This window comes from Vicugna pacos, unplaced genomic scaffold, assembly GCF_048564905.1.
Source record: "Vicugna pacos unplaced genomic scaffold, VicPac4 scaffold_19, whole genome shotgun sequence".
In the NCBI taxonomy this organism is placed as follows: Eukaryota; Metazoa; Chordata; class Mammalia; order Artiodactyla; family Camelidae; genus Vicugna; species Vicugna pacos.
Window position 1 is genome coordinate 77,854,213 of NW_027328740.1, and position 19,701 is coordinate 77,873,913.

At 41.0% G+C, this 19,701-nt stretch overlaps 1 protein-coding gene across 1 annotated transcript in view; it reads right to left on the bottom strand.

Annotated features, from left to right (window-relative positions):
- The window catches only part of LOC140693565 (uncharacterized), a 545,747-nt gene that overhangs the window by 507,247 nt on the left and 18,799 nt on the right, over positions 1-19,701 (bottom strand). The window contains exons 2-4 of the transcript XR_012069332.1: positions 14,504-14,621; positions 13,844-13,967; positions 13,291-13,562 (exon numbers count right to left, since the gene is read on the bottom strand). The gene's annotated coding sequence lies outside the window, so the exon portion shown is untranslated. Of the gene's footprint in view, positions 13,563-13,843; positions 13,968-14,503; positions 14,622-19,701 lie in introns of the transcript that reaches the window.

The window sequence follows — 19,701 nt, forward strand, 5'->3', positions numbered from 1 at the left end:
GGTCAGTTTCGCACAAAACAGCACCTTCAACTGTGAAGCAGAGGGTTTCACTTCTGCTCCCCATCCTTACTGGCAATGTCAAGGAAAACAAAGAGGCCTTTTCTCAACACTTTTATAATGACACCCTCCCACCCACAATACTCATATGCTCAAGAGCTTTGGATCCAAGTGATTTTCTTTCCCTTATGATAAGCGGCTCAAAACACTGCGGGATTCCTTCTATTTAGAGGGTATTTGTACTCAGTTTATCGGCTTTAATCTGTTTTTGTCTCTCTTCAATATCCCTAGCAGTTGCCACCTCTTACTCCCTTCAGCAGCCTCCCTCCCAACATCTACTCTAGGAAATCAGCTGTGATGAGGGGCCCTGGGGCAGTCACAGACGATGCAACTAAGGCAAAGAGAGGGTCCATAATTTGCCCGAGAAGATCAGCTTCAACCCCCAACAATGTGTGTCACGTCCCTGTGTTTAACTCTTATGCTAAGCAAGATAACTTTTTGTAGATTATGGTTATAAACAGATGAGGTATAAAAATACATACAAGGACACACATCTACTCTAAGATGCTCACTAACTCCACTATTTTGTTTCTACTTATTTCTATTAAAAAATATTAAGAACCTCTGCAGTCAGTATAGCAAAATGTTACTGGGCTTTAAATCCAGAATATAGAGGTGTTAAATGTGTCATTACTCATACTTATTTGTATGTTCACAATACAAAATTATTTGAAAGTCCCTCTCACCTCCCCCTACTCACTACTGGCTCTCACCTGAGCTCCCAGACCACACATCTAACAACCTTTCACTTTACCCACAGCTGAACTCATCAGATTTCCGCAGAACTCCCTCTGCAGCTTTCCCTCCTCAGAGCACAGAAGGACCATCATTTACCTCATTAATCCACCCAGAAACCTGGGCCTTACTCCATCCTGCATTCACAGCCAGCCTTCATCCTTTCCTTTTTACCATCTAAACATGCCTTCAATATGTTCGCTTTTAAACACTGACCGTCCCACAGCTCAAGTGGAAGCCACCAACACTGCCCACCTGGACTCACGAGTCTCCTAAGTGGCCCCACAGCCGCTCTCCCCTACTTGAGACAAATGGGTCTGTGCCACTCCCGCGCTTTTTGGACTCTTTTAAGACCCACTCTTCTTAGAAGAAACTCCAAGTTCTTCACCAGGTGAAAGTCTTTGCCATGAAATTGTCACCTTAGGGAGGGCAGGACCCGCCCTCTCCCCTCGGCCCCACCCTCTGGCAGAGCATCAGCTTGGGAGGACCTGCTGAGCTACACCAACCTGTATTCTAAACCTGGTCTGAGTTCTTAGCAAACTGCTTCACTTATCCATACAATTCCAAGGTAAATTAGAAAGATTTTAGATGTTGAGCTAGACTATTGATTTTGGGATTTTGCACTAGCAACCTGCAAGGACATGTTCTAAAGATTCTGTCTTCTTAAAACCACACCCAGGTTAAAGGAGTATTTGTGGAATGTCTTCGGAGGAAAAGGGACTGTACTTTTACAGGCTTTATGTTTTATAACATGAACAACCCGGACAGGGTCACAAATGGAACCGCCTCACAAGTGACAGAAGACAGGTGAGAGGCACAAAGCAACAGGTTGCAAAGATGGTAAGAGTAAACATGATTCTCCAACCCCCCCAAAAATTTTTGAAACAACCAAAAATTCTGAATTTTAAAAGTAAAAGAGTATCATATAGAGAAATGAAATAAATAATGCTCTTCATCAGGGTTTCAAGATCTCACTCCAGAGTTTTTAGCAGGGCATACTGAATCCTAGCACAGAAAAATCAAATGGACTTGTAGTGAGAAAGTTCCAGGAAAACTGCAGTAATTCCTCCACTTGTGTAAGGACATACACTCACCTGCTGAAGGTGAATGTAAACCGCATTCTGGATAAATTCGAAAGCTTCCAGGCTCCGCTTCTGGATGCCAAGGACATGGACAGCTTGGAAGCATGCTTCTAACTCAGTCACCGGCATTTTTACACTGCAGGGGAAACGGAGGCACCCAGTCAAGAGCAGAGATGTTCCTGTCGTGTCTCACAGGCCGTGCCTCGGGGATTCAGTGCCCTGCAGCAGCCCGGCCCCAGGCAAGGACCAGCAGCGTTTTCCACCCAAGCAGGAGGGGCACTGTGCTTGAGAAAGCCCATCTCCGATGGGGGCAAGAGGGGCTGGTGGGGTTCAGTGAACCTATAAATGCCCACAGAAATATGCCTGCATTCATTCAAGTGATGCAAACAACTGTAGCAGGCTATTTAACAAAATTTCAATTGTCAGTGGAAATTTTGCCATTCCTTTCCGCTTGTCCCCTGCACTCTGAGACAGGCTTAGGCTCTCTTACACCTGCAGCTCTGTGCAATAGTTGTGAAGTCATTTTACTTTACAGATACCACGGTTCTGCCCAGGGTGATATCCAGCCCAGAGAGGTGGCCCAGGCCAATTTAAAGCTATGTGGCTTGCGTGCAGGGACAATTACAGGAGCTGGTTCCGGAGCCAGGCCCCTCCCCACCTCTGCTCCCCTCTCTCCCGAGGCCCCGCTGCCAAGCACTCAGGCTCCGTGATCTTAAGTCCTACTCTTCTACTCTACTCCAAACCCTTTTCCTTTTCTTTTTTTTCCCTAATTATTCCCAGCTGGAGTGATTTTTCAATCTCAATATCTGAAAAAATTCCTGCAGCCGAAAAAGAGGTCTCCAGAGGTCAATGCCCATATGCTGGTTCCTGAAGAGAGCCCCTGGCTACGGGGACCCTCACCAACACTCACGGGGCATCAGAGATGTTGCAGGGTCGGCCACCCCCTACAAGAGTTTGCTGTCACCCCAATGCCTGCACAGCATCCCTGCTCACAAAATATAGTTGGTACACTTATCGGTTATTAAGAAGCAAAAATACAAAATTGCTCATATTTCTTACTAATATTATCTATGAAGCTGGAAACGGAATTGTAATAAAATGTAACAGTTTTTACCCTATGTTAAATCTGTTCCTTTGAGTTTAAACCTGTGCCCTGTTTCCTAGGCTCAGACTTGGTAGCTCTGCACCATTTGAAAAAGAAAGTTGCCTTTAGCCTGAAATCTGCAGGAAAGCCTATTCTCCTGGCCCTGATCTTTAAAAATGTTAGCTCATCTGCACTTCTGTAGAGATGGCAAGTTGCATAATAGAGAATAGCCTTTGTTTTTTTGGAGGTTTTACAGGGGTACCATGATTTGATCCACATGGACAGCTGCAAGAACAGCGGATTCAAAGGACAAACAATTCATAAAGCAAGAAGTATGCAACAACCAACCACAACCCCGCCCCTTTTTAGTATAAAAGGAGACTGAATTCTTACTTGGGGAAGATAGTTCTCCAGGACATCAGTCTGCCGTCTTCTGGGTCTGCCAGCATTGCAAGTGAAGTCACTATTCCTTGCTCCAACACCTCATCTCCCGGTTTATTGGCCTGTCATGCGGCGAGCAGAACGAGCTTGGACTCGGTAACAAAATGACTGCATTGGAGGTAGTATGTCTCCAATGTTTCCTCGTTTCCAATATGTAACATGCACATCATTTATGATCTAGTGCAAATAATTCATCAAAGACAACCACAAAAAGAAACTATACTCACCTAGCTATCAACACTGAAGTCACAACCTGTCAATTTTATATGATGTTGAACAACACAATGGAAAAACCTAACATAGGGAGTTGATTCCACGGAAATAAAATTATTTCTACTCCTTCAATACTTTTTCTTTTCTTTTCTATTTTATTTTGTTTTGCTTATTGAAAGGAAAATAAAAGTCAAGTCATTTTATTTCACGTATTTTTGTTATAGTTACATTCTTTAAATACTACAAAGAGATTTAAACTGCAAAAAAAATTGTTCATATATTAGTATAAAGATATATACACAATCAATGGGGATTAGGAAAGGAATGGACATTTACTAAAAATCCACTGCAATCTTGTCTTTTACAAGCATATCCTGGAATATAAGCTGTATGATCCAGGGGGCCCCATCCCCATTCTCACTGTTGAGTCCCTTAGCAATCAACTACTAAGGCACCAGCATAGAACCATGTGATCAGTATTTTAGGAATAAATTAGGGAATTAGCACATTCAATTCTAAAACAAAAACCCTAAAATAAATACTGAACTTATTTACAGATAAAGAAAATTGGAACCAAAAAAGTAGTTATTTCCCCAAGGTCACAAAGCTAATAACTGGTAAAGACAAGATTTGAACTCATCTGCCTGATTCTAAAAACTAAGGTGGAAATCCCATTCGACTGGGGAGGGTCCAGCAGCGGAGCCTATCACCCTATCTTTGTTCAGATCTAGCCTTAGACAGCCTGAGACAGCACCCCATTCCTATGGAACTTGAGGGCAAATGATAACAATAAGGATTTTATATCCAGTAGTTTGTTAGGTCTCATTTATATAAAGTGTCAGCAGGTCAGCAGAAAAACTCTGGAAAATATGAGTGGGTCCAGAGCTTTCTGCTGATTAGTAACTCAGTCTCTCAGGACATAGTGACCTTCCCATGAGAGGCCTCATGGACATAAACTAAAGGCAGCTGAGCAATGAAAACTAACAAGAACCTGGAACTCAAGCAAGAAGGTTCCCTGCCATCCCCCACCCAGTTGCCTCTTCACCCGCGTGGACACGATGGCAGGAGACCCAGATTCTTGTCCAAGTTACATCATCAAGGATTCTCATCCATAATAATGTATGACTCTATGCCGCCTTATGTCCATTAAAACTCAAATATGATAACACCAATATCTCAGCAGAATATCTATGTCTCCACTTCCTGTCTTCTAATAGGAGAATATTTTTATGGACAAAAAGCAGAAATCCAATTTAAAAAACCATGCACGAAGCCAGGTGAAATTCTGCTTAAGAGACTGCTCTCACGCTGAGTAAATGAAAACTCAGAAAAAGTGGCCCTTCTCCCTCAGTAAATGGGAGGTAGCCTGATGTGTGTGTGTGTGTGTGTGCACGTGTGTGTGTGTGTAAATCAAATACAATGAATTCTGGGATGTGTACAGTTTTTTTAAGTCACTGTCATTTCATGGGAATGAGCCAACATTTAAATAATTTGAATCTAGTGTTCTGAGAGAGTCTCGGGCTCTTGGTGGAGGAGGTGAAAGGGGAGAGTGAAGGAGGAAAGAGGTACATGAAGCAAAGAAGTAAGAATACTGCCAGGGAAAGGCAAGACGTTAGTTTTGTTCTTCCTTGCACCACATACAAATTAGGGACTCGCTTTCTGCTGATGACTTATCGATCACTGAGTTGCAGGAGAAGAGGGGACAGCTCATTGCTCACTGAGCTTGTGACTGTACGTGGCATCTTATAGACACAAATCATTTACCCTGATCAAACACTCTAGCAGCAGGCTGTAATTCTTCTGTTTTGAGAGACAACAAAGCAGGAGTTCAAACAGGATGCATAACTTGACAAAAGTCAGAGGTCCAGTAAACTAAAGAGGATTAATTCAAACTCAGATCTGAATGCAGAGTCTGATCTTCCCACTCCCAGGACTGGAAAATCCTTAACACAGGCTCCCCAGCTCCCCTGCATTGTTCCTGGCACCAAGCATTTGCCATGGCAATGGTCACCATTTCTCACAGACACAGCGCTCTGTGCAGCAAATGACCTTGATCAGACCTTGATCATCTACCTGCCACGCCCACCAGGCTTCACCATACAGGCAGGAAAGCTGGCTTTCAAGTGCATACAAAGCCATTCCTTGTCTAACCTGGGCTCTTCTGTGGTTTCTCCAGCCTAAAGGCAGCCATGAAACTGCTCACAGTTTGTACATGAGCCACACTACCTCTCTCCATCTGTCTCCCCACCTATACTACTTAGCTATGAACATTTTGAGAATCTTCGACACAAATTTTTAAAAACAAAAAAGAAAGGATTCTGGAACAACTACTTAATACTTACAATTTTAAATGACAAAATACAAAGTGAGTATTTACAAACCGAATCTTCCTTTCTAAATTTCAGTTTTAAGCATTTAAAAATATAATAGCAAAAAATTTTCACTTACAAAATTGACAAAAACATAAACAATAATCTGGAATAAGTTAAAAAATAATGCCCATGTTCTAAATGGAGAAACTTCAGGGCTGTACTGAGGGGTAAAGTAAGAGGTGAGAATGTAGAGACATCAACAAATTGCATGGAGGAAAGCAGTTTTGTAACGATGTAAGTTCTCATCAGAATAATTCAAAACTTACTGAAAACTCCCATGACAACTCCAATCTGATTTTTTTTAACTTGAACAAAATATTTTGGAATTCTTCAGGAATAATAAAATCATAATACTAGACAAGAAAATTTGGGATGGAAGAAAAGAATGAAAAAAATTCAGACTGCCAATTATTAAATAAATTTTTACAATATGTAAGTTATGGTGCTGGAGTAAGAAAGGCAGATTGACAGAAGGGAACCATGAGCTCAAAAAGAGACTCTAGTGTACACAAGTATTTTGTAAAGGTGGGATTTCAAATCAAAGAGAAAAGTATGACTTCAGTAATTGTCCTGAGACAATCAGACAATCACCTAGAAAGAATAAATACTATTCCTCTCATAAGGACCACAAGATAATTTACAGACAGTGATGTAAATATAAAAAAGTACTAATAACAGCAAATACAACACTTTGCTCTTATTAACTCAACTTACCCTTACATTAACAAGTACTATTATCATCTCCATCTTAGAGATTAAAAAAAACCTACAGAGGAGATTTATTCCAGTATAAGAAATTATTTTTAAGAATAATTTCAAAGATAAAACACATAAGGAATACATTTATTATCATAAGAATATTTTGAGACACTACCAAAATTAAAATCCTCCTAAAAAAATGAAAGGCAAGAAATGACAAGAAAAAGCTCTGTGATACATGTTGTTGAAGACAAGAAGTTAATGTTCATAACATACAAAGAGCTGTCACAAACCAACAAGAAGCTCCCCCACTTAAATGTGTGCAAAGGATAAAAGGAATCATTCATTTTAAAAAAGTCAAATGGCTAATGAGTGAAAAATGCTCAATACCTCACTGGTCATCAAATGCAAACTAAAACAATGAAAAAGCACTTTTGCTCATCATATTGGCAAATATTTTTAAAAGATATTCTATCTAGTGTCCATCTGTGGGAGAAGAAACCATGAGCGACATTTTCAGAGGACGACATGACAATGGATATGTAAACTCTGAAAAACGTACGTACACACTGACTCAACACCACTTCTACGAATCGTTTCCTCTAGGAAAAAACAAATTTAGTCCAAAAAGATGTACCCATCAGGGCATTTACACAGCACTGTTTACAATGGTGGGAAGAAAAACTGAAGTGAAATCATATCCAGCAATAGAGAATTGGTTACATAAGTAATTGTGCATCTTTTCATTCCCCTATGGAAGGAATTTCTAGAGTTACTTGAATGGAGTCTGTGATGAATGTAAATGTCACATCCAGGGACTAAATTTCCAGAAGCCTTAACTAAAGGAATACTCATAAAAGATCACAGGAATGTCTGTACAAGAAGGATGCCAGTCAAATATCCTTTCTGACAGTGGAAAATGGAGAAAACTTAACTGTCCACCATCAAGACAATGATGCGTTAAATCACGACGAGCTGCGAGCAATGAGGGAGCCGGCATTTCGCCGTGGTCCAGGGCCTTGTCCACAGCATTCTCTCACCAAAGGTGTGCGTGGGAAAGAGACCACACCCGCAAATCAGGAGACCCCTCCACTCTATCTGAAAGGACCGGGTGAGTCTGGAGTGGGAGGACGTCTATGATATACACCTGAGTGATTAAAGCGAGCTGCAGAAAAACATATAGTATGGTCTCATTTTTAAATAAAGCATATATACACACACGTATACATGGAATTCTCATATGTGTGTATATATGTATGTCATAGGCATAAAGGTCATGAAACATATATATCAAATTTTCAACAGTTTTTACTCTTCGGAAATAAGGGGAAGGGAGGTAGGGCCTTCCTCTACCACCACAGTTCTCTTTTCAGTATTTCAGTTAAGTATACTTGGAATTTAAAAGTTTATTTAAGTCCGAAGTAAAATGGACAATGCCTCCACAAGACAGAATGATATACTGGTCATCAAAAATCATGCCAGAGGAGATAGAATATTGTAGAAAAACATATAAAAAGCCGAATGGAAAATGGAGGTGTCCACACAGTAAACAGTCACAGAGTGCTCTCTGGTTTTTTATGACAGAGGTGATCCACACTGATGAAAATATACGTTAACGTGTTAATTATTATCTTTGAATAGCGGGACAAGGATAGCCTTTTTTGCCCCCTTTTTCAGAGTTATTATTTTAAATGCACATTCTTTTTCATCTGAAAAAAAGCATTTTTAGGTGTGTAGTACTATGCATTGGAGAATAATACAAGAATACTTAGAGAAACAAGTAACTAGGAGACAAAGCAGCAGCATCACACAATGTAGGACGGGCGATCCTGATTAACACCACGCAGTTACATAAGGACCCACAAAGTGAGAGCACCTGCTGTAACAGGGCGTGGCCCCCTTCTATTTGTCAGCAGTGTCTTCAGGGCTGAGGCAGTTCTGAGCACGGCCAGTGTCAGTGCTGGTGTCTGGATGGATGCCACTGGAGGTGAAGGCACCTGCAAGCCGAGAGGAAGAACAGAAATCATCCTCTGCCTTTTCTGTCTTGTTTCTTTGTTACTTTAAAAGAGAGCCATATATAAGATAAACCGTGTATCTCCCCAAATGAAATTTCAGTAATGAAACCGTTTTTAAAGACTTCACAGCTTATATTCTGCCTATAACTGTCTTTTCAACAAAGATCATATTTATTAAATGTTAATTAACTCAGTTAATTAACTCCCTGTAGAAACATTCTAGTAAAGAGCATGAACTGCAGTATGTAAAAGAACCACACCTGCAGTGACTAGCTCAGCTGTCTTGACGGCAGTGCAGTCAGACCCCACCATCCCGTGGCCCTGAGCTCCTGATGCTGGTAAGAGATTACGCTGCCGCCTCAGATGGAGAGAAACGGTGAAAGCATTTCTTGAACCCTACAGCACTGACAAAACATAACTGACAAATCCCAGGCCCCTTTGAGGCTCTCATTTTCTGTTTCTGGCCAACCCCCATCAATGAGCAGAACCACCCAATCCCCGAGCCATGGGACTCACGTGGGAAGCAGTTTTGGAGAAATTTCCAGGTATAGAATGTAACCAACTATACATAGAACTCTGAAAAAAGAAAAGATGCCATACTCTGATTTTGGAAGACACTCAAAATATTCTCCTAAGCCTTAGTAGCTGGAAAGGCTGGGCTTCTCCTAAGTCACTTATTTATTTCACAGCCAGTAAGCATCTCCCTCAAATCCTGCTTCCCTGTGTCTGCTGGGAGCTTGAAACACACTGCTGCTGTCGATCTTATAAGTCACATGGCAGAGGCATGTGTCTCACGCCTGCAACCCTCACACAGGCTCGCCTCCTAGCCTCACTGTCTGAACTGGGCCCCATTTTCTCACCTGTTTATTTGGTATCTGTTCTTCTGTAAGCTACCTGAAATGCGTTTTGGAACATGTCAGAAGAAGCAGTGGGTTGAGAAATGGACAGATTGAGAGGTGAGAGATGGGCAGACAGAGAGAGAGACTCCAAGAAAAGGGGAACAAATAAAATTTCCTATGCAAAACCCTCTTCTAATCAGGGAAGGAAACCACCACGGAAAAGTGTGAAGAGGCAGGTAGCTTAGGACTGTTTCCTGGATTCCATGAAAAGTCACACCAAGAGATGAGAGGGTAGAACTTTAATAGTAAAAGAAAAAAAGCACGCATGCTTGAAAAATATATCTACAATATGTACTTTCTAAAGAATAGACTGAAATCAGCAGGACCCAATAACACTATACTTGGGTATTTACAGAAGTGAGAATCCCATCTCCAAACCACAAGGCATCCCTTCAGAGCACTGACAGTCTACATGGGGCGGTCATAAAGCCATCACCGCAAAAGCTATGCTACCCTGCACTTACGAGGAATGAGCAGCTGTGCTCAGGCTGCCCACGCGCGTCATTTACACCCCACAGCACCTCTACGGGGGGGACGCCTAGCGAGCCCCGTCTCTGCAGGACAGAAAACCAGTTCTGGAGAGGCTAAGCCGACTTACCAGTTCTCCATCTCACAGGACTGGTCTCTCCAGAGCAGGACACGAACTCGGACCCACGATTGTAACCATGGTACTACAGTGCTTTGTGTGCTGTTTGTGTGTATAATACATTTGTTTCTATCATGAAAGGTTATTTAATAAATGATCGGTTGTCTTGTCTATCTCATTAGCTCACAATCAATCTTTATACTGTTGAATTGTACTCTTTTCCCCTGAAGAAAGGAACGGAAACAGCGGGGGTCAGAAAGAGGTGGGGCTCCATTCTTTATCTGGGATCTCATCTCATCGAAGTCCCCAAACAGGGAAAAGGAGCAAATGTTCTCTTTATCTTTTAAAGAGAGGGCTCCAGTGATGGTGACTTATTCAATTACAAAATCAAGGCTGGGGAAAGGGCACATGCAGCAACTAGAGCAGTATCAGCTGTAGGAAGGTCAAAAGTGCTCATGGGAGGGCTCAGGGGGCAGCCTCATTTAATTTCAATCAATAAAACAATAACAAACTCTAAAAATACTGGCCTACAATGGATTAGCTCTTTCTTGACATCTAGCAAGTTTCCACAGCCCACATGTAACATTATCGGGAACCAGTGAAAGGAAGAGTCCACAGACAAGGAAAATCAATGCCACAGGCAGGCTGAAACCCAGGCTGGAGTTTAGGAAGAGAAAGGGCATAGTTAAGAACTGGGGAAAGGCTGGGGAAAAAAATCATCACAAGGACTCTCAAGCATCATCCAACAATCATATAATCATTCATTCAAGAGAGAGTTACTGAGGTCGTATTCTGTGCAAGATTGTACAGCGGGTGAAGCAAGAGCGCAGCGTCCATGGTGGCAGCAAGTTGCGGGGCTCAAATACACTTCTGATCCCAGTACCTTGCACACTTGTCCTCAATATAAAGGCAAAGATAATTAAAGTAAAATAATACTCTGTAAACTCAAAGCATTGTTGAAAAAAAAAGTTAAAGAAGACCTAAATACCAGGACAGACACTCCACACACATTCCCCTATCAAAAGAAAGTGCTCTTGGAATGGCAGTGCTCCCCAGAGCGATCCGTATATTCAACGTGGTCTCGATCACAATCCCAGCGGGCTCCTCTGCAGAAACTGACTATCTGCTGCTACAATTCATATGGGAATTCGAGGATCTCAGTAACCTATACGTACTTGAAAAAGAAAAATTTGAGAGGACTTATAATTCTCAATTTCAAACCTTACAACTGTATCTCCAGGTGAGATTAGAGGCCATTGTGAAGTTATTACTGTGTTAATCCTTATTTACTAAATTCTCTACAATGAATATTACTGTTACAATAAGAAAAATAAAAAGTAAGTTATCCTTTAAAACATGCACACCAATTCATTCATTGGGAAAAATTATTCTATCAATTAAGAGATAAATATCTATTGAAAAAGGACAACTTAAAAACAAGAGTGCATTTGCATTTTTCATAAATTGAAAACTGAAAAGCACAAAGACGTCAAGTTTCTAGGGAGACCAATGCAACATATTAATAGTTATTTTCAGAAATTCTAATTTAACAATGAAAACTCTGGAAAGGGAAAATCGTGACTGAGAGCCAACTGCAAACACATGGAGAGCAAAGGCCTAGAAATCACAGTTCCTTTAACTCTGCTCCTAACACAATAGGAGAGGAAATTCCTCACTGAGGGGACAGTGGAATCCCATGCATAAGACAGGATACACAGTACAAACTGCACTAGAATTGGGGGTGATTTTTTTAGAAGAATTCTAAAGTTACAAAATTGCTGAAAAACTATTAAAACACTGACAGAAAGATTAAAACACACAGTCATATATATTATATAGAAACATATGTAGTCTGCTCCCATGTTGCATTTAAATACAAATATATTTGTTCATTTATGGGCACTTATGACTTTATCCCTGGTAGAATATTTCAACTAAAACAAATAATCAATATAACATTCCTTTGTCAAATCTACTTGATAAGTTACTCTGCTATGTAAACATAATGTGTCTAAGATAGATCTAAAATTAGTGAAAAAGAGCTTTGTATGGCTTCTTGAACTATTCTCAAAATTCAAAGCTTAATTTTAAAACAGATCTGAACAGTAATTCTATATTACCTTTCCCGTCGTGAAATGAACAACACAGTCTGTTGTCAAAATTCTGTCCTTACAATGATTCACGAGCACCGTATCCTCACAAAACTGCTGGACAGCAAGGCACTATCCAGACACTGTGACCCAACAAATGAAACACAATGAAGACAGTGACCCTATTTTGGAGGGCTTATAGTCTGTGTCAACACCAGGGTTTTATTTGATTGGTTTGATTGGTTGGCAAAATAAAATCAATCAAGTACTTTCTTCTTTGAGCATTCTATAAGTCATGACTCTGCTGTTAGTGTCATGAGCAGGAAAGACTTAAGCATGACTTGATTAGATCAACTAGCAACAATCATCACTGGAGAGTGAGTAATAAAGAAGTTAACTGATAGCAATGCTTCTCCCTACATGAGACCTAAAATAAATCGACACTGATATCCGAAAAGAAAATGAGAATTTGAGGTCCCCAATAAGAAAAAAATCTAACAAGAAATCAAAAAAGTAAAGATTTTTTCATTAACGTTTCCTGGAAAGATTGGAGCATGGTGGTGTTGAGCTCAGATGCTAGGGAAAAACATGAGGGTCTGAATTCCCACAGCACTGGGTAGCTTTGACACTAATATGTCAGTCAAATTCTCTGCACCTCAGTCTCCGATGCATAGACTGGGGACAACAACCGCACCCATCTCCTAGAACGGTCCTAAGAATTAAGTTATTTTATATATACAAGTTTTAATAAAATACATCAGATATTAAATATTACCCCAAAAGCACAAGGAAAAATGAAAACAGAGATAAATTGGAGTTCATTAAACTTTAAAACTTTGCTTCAAAAAACACCATCCAGAAAGTGAAAAAACAACACTCAGGAGAAAATTTTTTCAAATCATTTATCTGATAAGGAATTTGTGTATCAAAAAAAAAATTCCACAGCTCAACAATAAAAAGGCAACTCAATTAAAAAATGAAAAAAGAATCTGAAAAGATATTTTTCAAGGAAAATATACAAATGGCCAATAAGCACAATGAAACGGTGTTCAATAACATTAGCTCTAAAGGAAATCAAGTCAAAACAACTAGGAGAAACCACTTCACATTCACTACAATAGGTTAAAATCAAAAAAAGATTAACAAGCACTAATGAGGACACAGAGGAAGCGGAGCCCGCAGCCATTGCTGGTGAGGATGTAACACAGCGTGACCACTTTGGAAAACATCCTGGCACGTCCTCAGAGAGTTGAACATTTGGCTTCTGAATGATCCAGCAATTCTGCTTCCTGGGCACACAAGTAAGAGAACTGAAAACAAATGTTAACATAAAAACTCCTACAGGAATATTCACCATTACTTTTCGCCATTAATTTTCAGAGCCAAAAAACAGAAACAACCCAAATGTCTATCACGTGATGAATGGGTAAACAAAGGGGCCCAGCCATACAGTGAAATATTATTCAGCAATAGCAAAGCATAGAGTACTGACCCAGGCCACAACGTGGACAAACATTGAAAACGTTACTCAGTGTGAAAGAAGTCAGTCAAAATAGACGGTTCCACTTACATGAAGTGACTCGATTTGCATGAAATGTTCAGCACAGGCAAATCCACAGAGACAGAAGAGTGGCTCCCTGGGGCTTGGGGAGGATGGGGAAGTTGATAATGTCTGCTTATGCGTACTGGGTTTCCTGTTGGGGGGAAGAAAATATTCTAAGATTGACTGGGATGCACATTTCTGGGCATAGAGTAAAATCCGCTGTACATTTTAATGGGTGATTTGTATTAAAACTGTTAAGAACAAAAGCACCTCGGATTAGTACCTTCCATAGTAAATGCAAATTGCTAACATTTATTACAGGAAGAAGAAACTGCCCTCAGCATGAAAGCAGGAGATCAGCAAATATTAGTTAACCGAAATTGGACAAGAGCATTTCACTTGAAACTGTTGCTGAGTGTACAAGAAATATTCAGACATGACAAGGAAAATCAGTTTGACATCACGAAGAAGCATTCTGCTTCAAATGCAAATCAAGGATTCGGCAAGCCCAGCTGCTACAAATGACCAGAGAAGAAACCTGGTTCTTAAAACAAGCACCAGAGCCAACAAGGAAATGGTGGTGAGGAAAGCAGGCGGCCTAAAATCTGGAACAGTGTGCTACAAATAATTTCTCCACTGAAAATTCAAAAATAAAATGAAAGTGATGTAATGCTGTGTTGAACTCACGTGAATGGGCTTCCTGCAGTGCTTGACAGTTCTGTAACCCCGAATGACTCAGGAGAATCAGCATGGCTCCTGGGAGTCCCCAAGTAACTGCCCATCAGCACGCTGACCACCATCACATCTGCCAGGGTTGAATTGCAGAGAAGAGAGCAACCTCTGAAAGGCACAGGGAATGTTGACAAGGGAATAAAAGGCTGCGGTCAATCCTGGGACAGAGGCCCTGTGAGCAGAGGCCAGAAGGCTGCAGGTGAACTGGAGTGGCCCTGGGGCAGGAAGGGACCACAGGGGAGCATATCTCAATAATCTCCTCTCTCTCCCTCGGGTAGGAGGGATAAAGCCTGCATCCTTCTCACCTGGAACTGTGGGTTCTGGCTGGCGGAAGTCTTACCGACACGGAATGAATTTCTCAAGACTGTGGAAAAAGGAAAGAAAGCGAGAGGGATTAGGGAGCCAAATCCACGAGTCTCTCAAATGCTCCCATATTTATTGTGTATAATCAAAGTAAAAAGTCAATAACAGTTGTGAGATAGTAGGCAGGAACTTGGGGAAAGAAGGGATGAGACAGAGATTGTAGACTCCACCATGAGTACTAAGGCTTAGTTTACCTTTAGGGAAGTCATGGGCTGAGGGGAACAAGATACATTTTTTAGACATGTTCATTACAAAGCAGACCACCAGACCAGCCTGGTCCCTGTTTTGGGGATAATAGACTATCTAACACCACGCAGGCCTGGCGTTTATAGCTGAGGGCCTGGGTCATTGCTCTGCAATAAGCAGTGTGCTATCTATAACCTCAAATATGCAAGCAAGGCATTGTCTCTGCTTTTTATGGCAAGGAGACAGGAGTGAGGATGCACAGGTGTTTGCTTTAAAGCAGTTAATAAGCACATTTTTTTTCTTAAAGTTGACAGGCGGCTGCGATGTGTTACAACTTGTTAACTCAATCATGGGCTCCCACATGGAACCATTATGGAGGACATCCTAGGATGACAAATCCTGGCTCTGGATCTTTTCCTGCCAGCTTCGGCCACTCCAGCAGGGTCTAGACACATCCCTGAATAACGATCCCACAGAACCACCTAAACTCTTAACTCCTGGTGCTTGAAACTTAATTTTAGCTCTACACAACTTAATGTAGAAAAGTTTCAGAAATAAAAGATATTATATTCTTTTTATATCTCATCACTGATTTTTCTGATTGCTCTAAGCTGCTTCTACATGGTAAAGCACCTAATTCTGCAGGTGAATTCAGTACTTTCCTTTGGGCATAACTAGACAGTCTGGGCTGTCTGACTTCTATTAGTCAAATACCGATACACTTAATTGATTTCTTTGTTCATCAATTTCAGCCTGGAGGTTAGGGTCTATCACTATTTTCCTCAGCCCACCCTCTACTCTTTTCTCATCAGCATCTCAGGCCTCCTGAAAACAAAACAAAGCATTTGTTTCCCTTCATCTACACTTTCCACAAAGGCAACAGGAATCATCATGCCTAGAGAATGAATTCAACACAAATGTTAAAACAAAAATCTATAAACCTGAAGCAACTCCATCTCCGACTCATGATACACAATGACATGAGAGTAAGTGTGTCAGGTACAAAGCATGCGTGAGCCTGACCACCTCATTTCTATTCTTCAAAGGAAGGAAGGTTTTCGTATTTTTTATTATCATTCTTTGTCATTGTTTCTGATTAAGCCAAAAAATTTTTTATGAAATAATTAAGCACTGCAATAACAGATTTTCGCTGTATCAATTACAGAAGGAATACAGAGGGGATAGGAAAACCCACCTCTGTAAAAAATGCAAAATTCCTTCCCCTGTTAAGAACACGAATACAAAATGCAACAGAGAATTCAAATTCTTGTGGAGAGGACAAAAGCCACAGAATCAAAGCAAAGTCATTATTATGACTCAATCCAAAATTCACTGGACAAACATGCTCAATGCATTCAAATAATTTTTAAGGCACACTGCAAACCATTCACTTAATTATCTACAGGCTAGAGGAAGAATTTCCCTCTATAACAGACAACATAAATCAATAGTTTGCCCCACCAAACAAGGAACAAACATCAGGTTTTTTGCAGTTCTGATAAATCAGCAAGTTTTAAAGATCAAAATCCAGAAATTTTAAACATTCATTCACACCAGAATGAATCAAGCACTTAAAAAAAATAAATAACCCAAAGAAACTAAACACATTGATCACGTACCTGGATCAATGAGAAATTCTTGTACAGCTGGGAAAAAAAGAACAGTCTATAGACTTATACTTGAAAAATAAAACTACTTTTAAAGATAACTGCTAAAACACATTTCATCATTCATGTTGCCTTGAAAAATCTGAGGCACTTGTCTCTGATCAGAAAAGCAATTCTGAGTATTAGTATGTTACAATTCAGTGCCAGTTTGCTTTAGAAGAAAAAAGAAAAGCTACTGTTTCTCATCTTGCACAAAGTTTAAAGAACCTCCCTGCCTCTATCTCCTCCCATTTTCTAAGCTCATGCTCCCCAACCCTTCTGAAACAATTATGAGAACCTCTTATTCCCACCAATATGCCAAATCACAAAAGAGTATCAATTTATTTGTGTAAATATATACCTACACCTTGAACTGGAGGAGAAAGATTTCAGAAGGCTATATGGAACTTATTGCTACATTCCTGAAATCACACACATACACGTTCACAGAGACACAGACATATACACTCTGAATTACTGGGCACTTCACAAGCTAAGGACTTACAACTTCTAGAAGATAACTTTGTAGTTAGTTTAAAATACAAAACGGTCAGCTTTTGAAAGCCTTGAACATTGCAAAATCATCCAAATATCAATGAGATCCAATAAGCCTTCTCTGTAGAATGTAATTCCCCATGATGGCAAAGCAGACCCTAAGAAGTAGTGGATCCAAGACTCGTGTTTTTCACTAGCTATGATCGTTTTAAAACACGTAAACAGATTTAGAAAGGTATGTCCCCATGACATTTATTCTTATTGAGATGGCATATGTATTCAATTGTCTATGCAGAAAATAGGACCCATGATGGTGTTTAAGAAATATTTTGTGTATTGAAATATTTATTTTTAAGTGCAGACAAGGAGGGTGGGTATTACTCCATTGTAGAGCACCTTTTGTGCACGCACATGTTCCTGGCTTCAATCCCCTGTACCTTCATGAAAATAAATAAATACAAGTGCTTACTTAAAAATAAGAATAAATTTATATAAAAAAATAAATGCAGACTAAAAACCACTGCAATCTAGGAGCCACAATTATAATAAAAAACAAGTGTTTCTATCAAATATTGACTATACGCCAATCACAGAGACAACCAAAACTCACACCTGACAACCATCACGTGTGAGTCTCAGCAATCCTACTAAGTAGACACGGATGAGAAACCCGGCTCTGCGGATGAGGAGACGGAGCTCGGAGGAGCCGGGGACACTGACCGTCCTGCTCCCCGTGACATCGCATCAGCCCAGGGCAAGCGCTGACAGAGCTGCACTGAGGGGACACCCAGCTGCATGGAACCATGGGGGATTGGGGAGTCCTAGAAAATACTCAAAAGTGTTCAATGAAAAACCAGCTCAAATATGTTACTCTGTGACCCATCCTCTAAACACAGAACATGTCTGGGACCTTTTTGATGCCTCCGTGTCCTTTCTGCCATCATCAGTTACGTGCCCTCTCAGCGCGACCAGTCATGAACTGGACCCCATACGAAGTGCACTCAGATGGAAGAGCTTTAAAAGCTGTTTTATGAAGTTTGTAAGACTCTGTCTATTCCTCACACAGGCGGTCATCCAGCACTACTCACCGGTGCGGATGTACCACCTGAAATCACACCTTTCTGCTTTTTAAAATCCCTTCATGTAATACAGACTTTTAAACAGCAAAGAAGCAGCTCAACCACAGACAGTGGACATCTTTTCACCAAACGGACTCAAACAGCCCATCGGACTACCTGGAAGCCCTTTTCTTCTATTAAACCCACTTCCAGGTACTTCATCTGATTGGTGGACTCGGCCTCTGAATGGCCTACTCAGAGAGATCCCATCCTCACATCCGGGGGTGGGAGAGGACCCTGCTGCTGGGAGAAATCAGTGAGGAAGGTGGACATCCTCCAGCCATTTCTGCACGGGTAGAAATGCCACATGCTCAGAAATTATTCCGTCAGCACCCCTCGGCTCCCATGGACTGGTTTCACATTAAGCAAACTTATGACACACTGATGCAAGAAAACCAGAAATTTAATTTATTAATGTAACAGGAGATGTGAAACTACAAACCAGATTGAAATATCAGAGTTCAACCATGAGTACAGATTCTCCTCCACGGCCCAATCTCGGGCAGGCAGTCACATGGCAAGCGTGGACAGAAGCAGAGCAGGAAGGGTTTCTAGATTAACTCAATGGACTAAATTTCTGTTATAAGAACAGATCTACTGCCTGGAAAACAATTAATGCCAATCACGGGGCACACTCCATGGACAGTGGCTGAAACACGACTGTGAGTACCTGTATAACTCCACTTTCCCTGTCCTTTCTGGTCTAACTGATGCAGAGGTACAGAGATCCAGGGATGCAGATACCTGTAAACACCCAAAGCCCATCCCTGGGAGCCTGGAAACCAGATAGCCAGGATTTAAATCCCAGCTCTGCCACTTACTAGCTCTGTTACCTTGGCCAAATTACTTACCCTCTGTGTGCCTCAATTTCCACACTGTAAACCTGGGATAACAATCAAATCTTTCTTACTCACTTGTTGTGAAAATTGGAGGATTCATTTCTGTAAAACTCTCAGAAAAGAATGTAGCACATTTTTGGTGCCCAACAAATTTCAATTTAATAAGAAAGTGATTTACAAGTCTCCCATCTAATAATCTTCTGTGTTTCATGACTATTCTGAGTCCCAAAGGAAATCCTTATTTCCCCTCTTATAAACTCTTGAGGAGCACCCTTCTGTTTCAAGCCACCACCTGTTTAATCTGAGGGGGGATTCCCTCCTCCCCACTCCTCTGGTCCATGGGAGACTGCTTCTCCCTTCACACCCCTGACCACTGGCCCACGGCTAGCCCTCCTCACACTAACAGATTGAGGTGTGAGTCCGGGGAGACAAGCAGGGCATATGAAAGCTTTCCTTCCCCTCCAGTGTTGGCCACCCTTAGGAAGCAGCCGGGATGCTCAGTTCCA